Raw genomic sequence first — 12,060 nt, 5'->3', positions numbered from 1 at the left:
AAGTCCTTTGACAAACATCTCTTCATTGTTCGCTTTAATATTCATTCTTTCCTCACATGATCCTAAAAAAGGAAATGACATACTGTCGCTCACTGATCACCAATACCAAAAACTCACCAAGGGCTGGACTTTGCCTTTTACAGAAGGGTCAGCAGAATGACCAGAGAGCCATACACATGTGGTACAAAACCCCTACAGTTTTATATTGTGCCCCCCGCCTCCCAGGCTAAATGGAGAAGCTAATGTCAAGGGACATTGCTGTATGTTGTGCCTAGCCCACATTTCAACAGAGGGTAGGCATGCTACTACAAGGTGATACTGTGTACTACATGATTTGCAGAATGAGTGGTGCTTTTGAACAGTACGGCGTGTTCTATGTGTGACTGTGTTGTGGTAAGGCCTGCCAGGAAGGGGGGTGCCAGTTGGTCCATCTGTCTCTGTGCTGACTAAGTTTACCTGCAACAATGTAACGCCATTTCTTTTTGTGTGCACCTGATCTCCATAGCCAATCAGAGAGCTACATGACAACTTCATGATTGTTAGTGTTTTTCTCGAACACTGATGTGGAGTTCAGAGACAAAACCTGTGATGTGTAGGGCAATCTCTTCAAATTATGACAAACTAGTGTTATATATATATATCTCTGAGCCTTGTGGAATCTGCTTAGATCACATGCTGTGCATAGGCCAACATCTAGTGGAAGCTGCGGAGTATGTTTGTTTTTCGAAACTCAAAAATGGGCGTCGACACAGGGCGTGCCAGTAATACTATCCCTAGTGTGACGTCCACTGTACCCATGATCTCTCATGCGTCTAGGACCCTCAGATTGTTTTTTTTCCGCCATACTTGTCGGAAACATTCCCTGGAGTTCCCTGGCTTTAGCCATAATTTTGCAAATAATATAATATTTCCCTGCTTCTTCCATTCCCACGTCGAGTCACCGAGTTTGAAGCTCGACGCCGGCCCGGAGAAGAAAACAACCGTCGAGAGCTGCACGACGGACTTTGGGCCTAGGAAGGCCTCTGGCCTTCAAGTAGGCAGTGGGGGGTGGTTCATACTCTACACTCATATATATATATATATATATATATATATATATATATATATATATATATATATATATATATATATATATATATATATATTCCTACACACACTAGCCCGCTGCCACAGGGTGCGTATGGAGGGTACCCCTTTCCAATTTTGCCCCGAGGGTACCCCTTTCCAATTTTGCCCCAAGTGCAACCGCAAGTACCCTTGGGTTGACAGACGCGCCTCCTGTAACCTCTGCTTGCCGAGGGACCACCCTGAGGCGAACTGCAGAGCATGTAGCCAGTTCAAGGATGAGACTCTAAAGGACCGTTCGACCAAATGTTGGGCCCACCACGCCAGGCAACGAGAGGCCATGGAAGCGGAGGGCACCTTCAGTGATGGCAGCGACGCCGTACTATCGGACGGTGAGGGCATCGTGGCGTCGAAAGACAGCCCAAACGCAACTCCCCGACCTCGAAGGTTGTCCGGCAGGGCAGCTATGGGGAGCACGCGAGGCGAGCGCTACCCACACCACTTCCACTAAACACTCAAAGCCCAACCGAGACTCGACGTGCGTGTCGAGTTCTCGGAAAGAGGCACGCAAAGAACGGTCCACCGAATCGGTGTCCTCTGTCAAGATGACACCAGGCAACCATCCACTGTTGCCAAGAGTGCCTCACTCACCAAAGTAATGGAGGTACGATCGTCGGAAGACAAAGCCAACCTCCATCCCTAGGCCGCACTCCAGGAGTCGGCGTCAGCAGACCGCTCGACGGCGGTTCCCGTTTCCCAACGTCCTCATTCTAAGGGACACTACCCCCGAATCTCGACACCAGACGTCGAAAACCTCTGAGAAGGTGAAAAACACCAGGGAAGCACTCTTCCACTCATGGGGAGGGGGTGGAAACAGCAGAAGAAACCTTGTCAGCCTTCTTCTACACCTCTGCTACATAAAGACAGTGCTAAGTCTTCTGATAAACAGCTAGCCAAGACCCCTGCTCAAGCCCATAGGTCCAGTCAGGTCATAGCAGGGAAACACTCCCAGGAAAGAGTAATTACCAGCGCCAAAGAATGGTCCAGTGAGGATATAGACAGTTATGTCTAGAATGTCATCCCTAGCGGGCTTCTATGCCAAGAACCCAGATCACTTCCTCTCCTATACCCCTGACGGGGCTACTCCCTCAGGGTCTAGGGACCCGCTACCCCCTGGGAAGAAACCTCGAGTTGAGGCACCAACACGAGGTCGGTATTCTGACCCTTTCTACGTACAGTCATACACTCGGTATAGTCAGGATCCACTACAAGATGAGGATCCAGAATTGGTAACGTTGGACGACCAAACTGGGTGGACTACTATGGGGATGACTAGGACCAAGAGGAAGATGACCCAGAAGTATACAGAGTAGACTCCCCGGTAGGCAAAAACTCAGGTTACAGACTCTCCAGTCAACAACCAACCTCTCCTAAATGAGGTTTTGTCTAGAGCGGCTGAACACTTCCGCATGGACACCCAGGGAGCACAGGAGGAGAGGGACTTTGCCGAGGAACTAGTAGGAGAAAAGAGAGCCATTGCCCAGGCCATCCCTATTCTCAAGTCTATACAAAGGAGAATTGATCCTTCCCTTATCAATCCTAACTTCACCAGGGCGGTAAACCCCAGAATTGAAAAATTGTTCAGGGCAGCCCAATCAGACCCGCTTTACATAAAGGGGCAACTGAAACCAGACTCCCTGGTAGTGACTAATACCCAGAAGAGGGCGGGAATGCCCCTATCTTCGTCTGAGGCTCCCCCTGACAAGGAGAGAAAGAAGATCTACGGGTTGGGAAGGAAGGTAGCCTCCACTTCCGCCTACTTTGCAAGGATTGCCAACTCCACCACTCTGCTGGCTAGTTACAACTGCCACCAGTGGGAGCAAGTTGCTGCACTTATCTACTCTGCACCGGAACCTTTAAAGGGCCAGTTGGCACAGGTTGCGTCGGAGAGGAGAGCTGTGTCCGGTTGCATCCTTAAGGCAACCTTTGATGCTGTGGATAACGCCGGCAGGCTAATAGCAGAGAGCACTGTCATTAAGAGAAATGCTTTGTTAAGACAGTCGGGCTTTAAACCCAAGACACAAGCATCCTTAATCGACATGCCGGTGGAGCCTAATCTACTGTTTGGCAAGGCGGTAGAGGACGCATTGAAAAAAGCCAAAGACTAGTATGAGACTCTGAAATCCTTGGGACAGTTGACCAACAAGCCCCCTAATCAAAGAGGGAATGGCAATTTTCGTCGCCCACGTGGCCAAAATTCACAAAGAGGCTCCAACTATTCTCAGGGGCAGGGTACATCATGGGGTAATAACCAGCAGTCTACCCAAAGTTATAACAGGGGAAACGAGAGGGGCTGTCGTAAGGGAAGAGGCAGCCCCAGCAGAGGCGGCACGCCTCCCGCAAAACAGTGACGCCGAGATCAGGGTCCCTTCCCACGCATCTCCAGTAAGGGGACGCATTACCAACTTCATCCAAGCTTGGGAAGGGATCACATCAGACAGATGGGTGCTGTCCAGTGTCAGCAGGATACTGCATAGAACTACTCGAGCGTCTCCGAAACCACCCCCCACGACCAAAGGTACATTCCTTGGACCACCAGAAGATCCTCCTCGAGGAGATCGTCAATCTTCTAGAAAAGGACGCGATAGAACTTGTCCCGGGCAAACAGGTAAACAACGGTATTTATTCAACTTACTTCCTTGTGCCAAAAAAAATCTAACAATGCGCCCAGTCTTAGACTTACGCCCTGCAAACAAGTATGTCAAGCCCCAAAAGTTTTGCATGACTACTCTCCAAGAGGTAATCCCCCCCTCCTAAAAAATGGGAGATTACATGGCAACATTGGACATGAAAGATGCCTATTTACATATTTCCATGTTCCCAACGCACAGGAGATTCTTCCGCTTCAAGGTGGACGGTCAGCACTACCAGTTCAATGTGCTGCCCTTCGGTATAGCCTCGGCTCCAAGGGTATTCACCAAGGTTCTGGCGGTGGTGGCGGCACACCTACTCAGGGAGGCAATCCCAGTGTACTCTTACGTGGACGACTGGCTCATCACAGGGGAGACCCCAGCAATTTGCAGTTTAAACATTCAAAGAACGATCGACCTCCTCTTCGAATTGGGTTTCTCCATAAACGAGAAAAAAATCAAGCCTGGTGCCAAGCACCTCCAAACAGTTGCTAGGAGCTGTACTAAACACTCGAGGGGTTGGCCTTTACATCCAAGGAAAGAATTTGGAATATACTACTGCAGATTCCTCAATATCAGTCAGGTCGCCAGATAACGGTGCGCAAAGCGATGCGTTTGCTAGGCATGATGCAGTCATGTATTTACCTGGTCCCCCACGCGCGCCTGCGTCCCATGCAAGAATGGTTGGCGAAACAGTGGTCTCAGGCAAGTGGTCAGTGGGACGATCTAGTGGTCGTTTCAGCAACACTGGTACTAAGTCTTCACTGGTGGACAAGAGAGAACCTGTCAAAGGGGAAACCCTTTTACAATCCAGAAGTACAGGCTGTAGTCACTACAGATGCATCCCTGTCGGGGTCCTCCTTCACCACACAGCTCAGGGTCTCTGGTCTCACACAGTGGCCAAGAATCATATCAATCTGCTAGAGCTTCTGGCAGTATTCAGAGCGCTTCGAGCGTTCGAGCCCCACCTGTTAAACCTGTCAGTGCAGATCTTAACCGACAGCACAACAGCGATGTTCTACCTAAACAAGCAAGGAGGGACTCGTTCGCCAAATCTGTCCAAGCTTGCCCAACAAATTTAGATATGGGCACTCAGATGGAACATTTACCTGTCATCTCAATTCTCTAGCAGACGCCTTTACAGAGATCCTCTCCCAAGAGAACACGAGTGGTCTCTACACAGAGAAGTCGTAGAAGAACTCTTATCACAATGGGCTTTCCCCACTATAGACCTATTTGCTACAAGCGAAAACGGACAATGTCCAGACTTCGCATCCAGGTTTACCCAGCCAGGCTCCAAGGGGAACGTCCTGTGGACGAACTGGTCAGGGATGTTTGCTTACGCTTTTCCACCAACTCCTCTGATGACGAAGGTGGTCAACAAGATGCACAGGGAATCAATGACTCTCATCCTAGTTGCCTCCATGTGGGCGAGACAACCGTGGTTCCCACACCTGCGCAGGCTAGCAACGTGCAAACCAATCAGACTCCCATGCTGGTACAACCTACTATGCCAGCACCAAGGGAAAATAGTGCATCCTCAACCCAGCTCAATGAACTTGGCAGCATGGCTCCTGAAGTCATAGTTTGGACACCTCAACTTACCACAGAGGTGCATGGACATCCTAAAGGAATCTAGGAAGCCCAATACTAGGCACTGTTATTTTGACAAATGGAAAATATTCGTTATCTGGTGCCAGAATAAGAATCAACCCAGTTGATTGCACTCCTTCCACTATTGTCAACTACATGCTCCACCTGCTGGACGCAGGGTTGGTATTTAATTAACTAAAGGTACACCTGGCAGCTCTGTCAGCATACACCATCTCCCATAACAAGGTATCGTGGTGGAAAGTACCAGTGGTTAAAGCCTTCATGGAAGGGGTAAAGAGACTCCACCCTCCAATTTCTAACCCACCACCAGGATGGGACTTTAATGTGGTGCTGGCTAAACTCATGGGCCCCCCATTCGAGCCCATGCATAAAAGCAGTCTCAAACACCTCACATATAAAACTGCCTTCTTAGTAGCCATTACATCGATAAGAAGGGTCGGTGAAATTCAGGCTCCGTCAGTGCAGGATCCTTTCTTTACTGTTCAGAAAGATAAACTGGTTTTACGAACACACCCTAGGTTTTCACCTAAGTTTGTTTCTAAATTCCACATAAACCAGTCCATTGAGCTTCCGGCTTTCTTCCAAGAACCCCAAAGCTCTGCTATGTGAAACTACACACCCTAGATGTGCGTAGGGCGGTCCTATACTATGTAGACAAGACCAGGCCGCTAAGGAAAACACAGACCAACTGTTTGTCTCCGGAACTACAGGCAAAGAGGGAGATCGTGTCTCTAAAGGTGCCATCTCTAGGTGGATTATAAATTGTATCCAGCTGTGTTACTCCTTTTCTGAAAAAAAATCTGCTTTCACCCCAAGAGCCCACTCTACAAGGGGCATTGGGGCCACTCTAGTCTTATCTTTCTGTCTATCTGCTTGGATAATCTGTACTCTGGCTACTCCTCATGCTACCTCATGTCAGAAAAAATACAATCTGAGGGTCCTAGATGCGTGAGGGATCATGGGTACAGTGGACGTCACACTAGGGATAGTATTACTGGCATGCCCTGTGTCGACGCCCATTTTCGGGGGAAAAAAACGAATACTCTGCAGCTTCCACTAGATGTCGGCCTATGCACAGCATGTGAATCTAAGCATAAAAGGTCAACATCATTCTAGTAATAAATTCAAATTTATTATATTTGATTTCTCTATCAACAATAAACATACGATAGAAACAGCTCATATATAAACACCAAATAAAACCAATTTCCCCAGATGCTAAAAATAGCCCGCCCTTGCCACGTAATATCATACAGTTCATAGCACATACTCCATCCAAGACTAATTCTTGGTAGACCGCATAAAAATCAGCTAAGCATGCATTCTAGAACCACGCAACAAGGCACACTTAACATTATCACAAAGATGTTGGATGAAATCCGCATCATTCTAGTACTCAATTATTTGAGCACAACCTATTACCAGAGGAGTTTCAAGGCGCTTTGCACTATACATCTAGCCAAAGACCATACATGACAAAGGCAAAACAGTACATAGAGCAAATAAACAAAATGATGAATCAGATTAATGCTGCTCAATTCATTCATTACCAAACTTAAAAAGAGAGAAAATATTGTATAAATCGAATAAGTGGAACTCTTTCTAGTATGGATAGGTGGTGTGTTCAGCAGTCGACGAACCTGCAACACCTCGAAGTCTTATTTTTTTTTTCCTTCTCAATAGGACATTTTGTAAAGTGTTCCTATGGAGTATGTCCTGCAAACTTCATCTAAGAAGGCATGTCTGCTTGTAAGGCTGAGCCATGTGAGATGCATATTCTGGTGAGACCCCATCATGATTTTCCAAAATGGAGTAAGGACTCTGAACTGAACCAGATCAATACAACTGTTTTAAAAATGGAAAGCAAACAAACAACCAAATTTCTTAAAGGCCATTCTTGGTCCCTATTCAAGTGTTGAGTCTCATGTAAGACATTGCTTTGTGTTACTTTTAGGACGTAAGAGTAAGCTGCCTTCAGAAGGGGGCAATATAATAGGAATACACAATATACTCCAAAATACACACACTTAATATTTCTAAATCGGTAAGTAGCCTTTTGGGATGGCCAACACATTATCTACACCCTCAAGTGACTTCAATAGTTGGGGTGCTGGGGCCATTAATATATCACTGTTACACTTAGAAAACTCTACAGATATGTCAAAGATAAGAGGTTTCAGAACAGAGCAAGTATTCCTACAATTATTCTCGAGCAGGTAAGTACTTTCAAAGTAACCCACCCTAATGCAAAGTCAGTTAACCTCTTCCTGGAAGGAAGACCCAAAACCTAAGCAGAGGAGGGAGCCAGGCCAGCCAATGTTAAGTTAGCAAAGGTCAAGGTGAGCTGAAGCACTTCTTGCAGGTAAGTAGAAAGTCTTTAACAATGTTTAAAAGTCTTGGTAGAATAGAAGAAATCAAAGTAGGACCACAAGCTGATTAGGCTTTTGAGGTAAAAAAGCTGTCACCAACTCTACAGATGCAACCGAGACAAGTTTCCAACGAGGACAAGCAAGGTGGCACAAAAAGATGTAAGTTCTCTCAGACGTAGGTTGAAGAAAAGTGCATCAGTTGGCTCCTGTTCCTGTGCAGCTCTGCAGATCCTGGTGTTCCTCAGCCGTGGGGACAGGAGGGAGGACTTCTGGGGACTCCAGCACTGGAATGAGACGGTCACCGACTGCAACTGGCAATCTTCAAAAAAGTGGCACTTCGGTGCTTCAGCTCCTTGCATCTACCGCAAATAGGTACACAGCGGTTCCTGGCTGTCGAGATGGGCTTGCCTTGCATCTGGGGTCCCGCACTCTGTTAGGTCTCAGCCTCAATTAGTCCTGCTTCCTGGGAGTCCAAAGGATCTTCCTGGAGTTCTTGGCCAGCTCAAAAGCAACAAACGCGATCTGGTGTTCCTCTCCCTGGTTATTCGGTTTCAGCAGCGACTGCAGTGGAAATTCAAACATCTCCGAGAGGATGTCCAGGTGGCTTACTTTGAAGTTGATTAGTCCCACCAACTCAAAGGGAGAAGTTGTCCTTGCAGGAGCTTCTCTGTCGATATGAATTTGGAGTTTCAGCACAGCAGGAGAGCTTCACCGGGCAAACCAATGGTCCAGGAGTTGCAGCAGGCATCCTCTTCAAGTTCTTCTTCGGATTCCTTCGTCCAGTGGTCAACTCTGACTTCCAAGCCAAGAGACTCATTTTATTCAGTTCACTTCCATTCATTCCAGCCTAGCTGTCACTCACCCAGCAGGGTGGCTGTCCTTGCCAGACAGTCAGCCAATCACCACAGAGTGCATTTGGGTCTCCTAGGAGACTAAGCACAGGGAGTTTCGGACACCTACCTCGCTTCCTGCCCACCCCAGACACTCAGACGCCATAGCCAGTCTTCACGCCTGAAGCCTGCCAAAGGCAAATTAACAAAGAGACCAAACTTGGTTTGGCACACAGAGAAACTCTAGAAGGACCTTTCCACAAAGAAATGGTGAAAAAAGACTGGTACCTGTTTTAACTAAGGGGGCTCACGCCATCTTGAAAAACATGGCTCCTGCAATTTATCGTTGCCAGAGCTACAAATAGTTAGACAGAGTTTGTATGCAGTACCCTTTGGGACCACTACACAAACCTAGGACCACAGGTGTAAGCAAAACCAACCTTTGGTATAAGTCTGTACTACAGTTTTGGTAGCGTTGCTGAGCAGCCAGGCTTCTCTCGGGGGGAATGTGAGCTGTAATGATGTTACACAGAGGTCTAAAATCACAAGTTTTCAAATAGACTTATACTCAAGGTTTCTTGGTAAAGCGCTTATTAATTTATTACAGTCGGTTATAAAACATTCACTAGGAGGCAATCTATATGACACAAATATACATCAGTACTTCACACTATCAGTTTGAGGCATTTAAACTACTTTGAAGGAGGAGCAAAATGGCATTCAGAGCATTTGAAGTAGGAGCAAAAAGGTATAGGTTTATAAAAAGAAGCTTACAGTTATTCTTAAAGAGTGCAACTAGTTTGAGTTCACCAGAGGAGTCAATTCAATGCAATAGGTTGGGCTAAAGTTTTGTAGAAGATAGGGAGTTCTGGTAGTTAAACGGAAAAGTCTTTGCCAAAGTTCTCAGAAGTAGTTTGTGAAAAGAAAGATTCATATGTTGGGTCACAATCTGACTAGGCCTGCAAGTTGCCAAGTTTCAAGCACTTTCGCAGTGAGCAGTAAGTTCTCTCCATCAGGTTTTCACAGTACCTTAAAATAGAGAAAGATGCAGCTGAAGACGTCTGTTCCTGCAGATCTTGCTTTTCCTGAGCCTCAGTCGTGGGGACAAGAGGACGCCGGGGGACTCCTGCACTGGGACTGTTCAAACAGCTGACAAATGGCAAATCTTCAATTCCGCTAGCTGTAGTCCAACACACAAACTGGTGTCCTCCTCCCTGGTTATTCGGTTTCCTGCAGCACTCTTAGGAAATTACAACCAGCTCTGAGAATGGTATCCAGGTGGCTTACGAGTCGATTGATCCCACCAACTGAAAGGGAGAAATTGTCCTTGAAGGGCTTCTCTGTCGAAGTACTTGGCGATTCGGACCTGCCACAGGGCTTCACCGGGCAAACCAATGGTCCAGGAGTTGCAGCAGCCGTCCGCTTCCAGCCCATCTTCGATTCTTTCGTTCCAGTGGTCAACTCTGCCTTCCAACCCAAGAGACTCACCTTTTATCCAGTTTCTTCCCATTCATTCCAGCCTAGCTGCCACTCACCGAGCACGGTGGTTGTCCTTGCCAATCACGCCAGAGTGCATTTGGGTCTCCTAGGAGACTAAGCACAGGGTGTTTCGGGCACCTCCCTCACTTCCTGCCCACTCCAGACACTCTGGCACCTGAGGCAGTCTTCAGTCCTGAAGCCCGACAAAGGCGTAGGAACAAAGGGCCCAAACCTGGTTTGGGGCGTAGAGACAAACTCGAGGGACCTTTCCAAAAAGAAATGGCGAAAAAAGACGGGACCTGTTTAAACAAAGGGGCTCAGGCGCCATCTTGAAAAACATGGCTCCCGCGATTTAACGCTACCAGTGTTCGCGATCGGGAAAAATCATGGTAGTTCATTGTAAAACCACTGCCACCAGCCATTTCGAGAGGAAAGGGTAACATTTGACTGCTACACGAGTTTCTAGTAACCCCTCCAGCACTGTATTTTAAGATGGGGTGTGCTGGGTTTAGGAATTTGAAAAGACTAGTAAAGTCAATTTCATTTTACTTTCTCTGGGAAACAGTAGTTTATCCCAGAGAAGGTAGTTAAACCTTGGGAAAGCCTGATACGGACCAGGCGATGACGGGCACGCTTGACGACGGCAGGTTGGGGGATCTCTGGTCTCCGCCGCCCAATCTTCACAGCCCGACGAGATGGGCTCGTTCCACGCCATGATCTCGAGGGCCTCGGAGCTGTTCCAGCTGGACCCTGAGGAGAAGAGGGTTTCCTTTACCAGCCCCGCAAAGCGAAGAGGAAGACCGTACTTTCGACCCCACTCTTGGACGACTTTTGGGATGAAGGGTTGTCCCTCATGAAGAACCCTTCCTCGGCCCCCGGCGAAGAGGGACCGTTATCAGGGTGCCGGACTCTGCTCCCAAGTGCTTACGGTCACAGCCGTCCCTGGACTCTGTGATTTCGTCGGCGGCCAAGAAGATATCTTCAGGTCCCTCCTCCTACCACCCCCTGGACAGCGTGGGGAAGAAGTTGGATGCCATGGGGCGAAGTTATCACGTCGGCAGCAAGGACGATCAAGGCCGCAAATGCCCTCGACATGGTGGCTTGTTATGACGGGGAGCTTTGGTTCAAGACCGCTCCCCTCCTTGACTTCCTGATGGCAAGAGGGTGGAAGCTTTGGAGATCCTACAGGAAGGCGAGGTGGCATCGGACCACGCCATTACGGTGGCCTCTGACATCGCCGACACAGGTTTCTGCCAAATGGGCAACAGCGTTTGCCTTAGGCCGGGTTGGCTTCGGGTCACTAATTTCTGCCAGGACGTTCAGTCGAAGGTGTTGGACATGCCCTTGGGGGCAATTTGTTCGGGAAGACTGTGGACAAGTCTCTTCAGGCCATCAAGGTGAACACTGAGATGGCTCATGCCTTGGGCACGCTTCAGCAACGACTGCCTCCTTTCGGACCCCAGGGCGGTGCTTCGACGTCAAAACAGGATTGAACCGCCCGTGGGTTCGGGAGGAGGAACGGGGGGTGCATTGGGGGGGGCCCCCCACACGAGCTCCCCGGTGGGAGGCCGGCTGGCGAACTAAGTCAGCGTGTGGAAGACCATCTCCACTGACCGTTGGGTGCTGGATGCTCTCACCCACAGACACACCCTGGACTTCAATGGAAGTGTCCCTGTATACCACCAGTAGCCTGGCAGGAAAACCATGTCCCTCAGCTTCTGCTGGAGGTGCGGGCCGTGCTAAAAAGGGTGTGATGGAGCTAGTCACATAGAGGCACTTGGATCTGAGCGTACTCGTTACTGCCTCGTAAAAAAGACAGGCGGTTGGTGGCCCATCCTGGACCTCCGCCGTCTGAACAAGTACATCAAGTCTCAAGTTTCTGATGGTCTCTCTTCAGTACGTGCTAGTGCACCTGGAAGAGGGGGATTTTCTATCGTCGCTGGAATTGGAAGATGCCTATTTCCACATCACCATACACAAGGGCCACCGCAAGTTTCTACGCTTCGTAGTTCA

General features: G+C 48.4%; 1 protein-coding gene across 5 annotated transcripts in view; it reads left to right on the top strand.

Moving 5' to 3' along the window:
* The window catches only part of SENP5 (SUMO specific peptidase 5), a 362,099-nt gene that overhangs the window by 132,616 nt on the left and 217,423 nt on the right, over nt 1-12,060 (top strand). The window lies entirely within an intron of this gene.

This window comes from Ambystoma mexicanum, chromosome 10 (assembly GCF_040938575.1).
Source record: "Ambystoma mexicanum isolate Mex_15411 chromosome 10, UKY_AmexF1_1, whole genome shotgun sequence".
NCBI classification, from domain to species: domain Eukaryota; kingdom Metazoa; phylum Chordata; class Amphibia; order Caudata; family Ambystomatidae; genus Ambystoma; species Ambystoma mexicanum.
The sequence above is the reverse complement of the archived record's forward strand: the minus strand, read 5'-3'. Positions and strand labels throughout refer to the sequence as shown.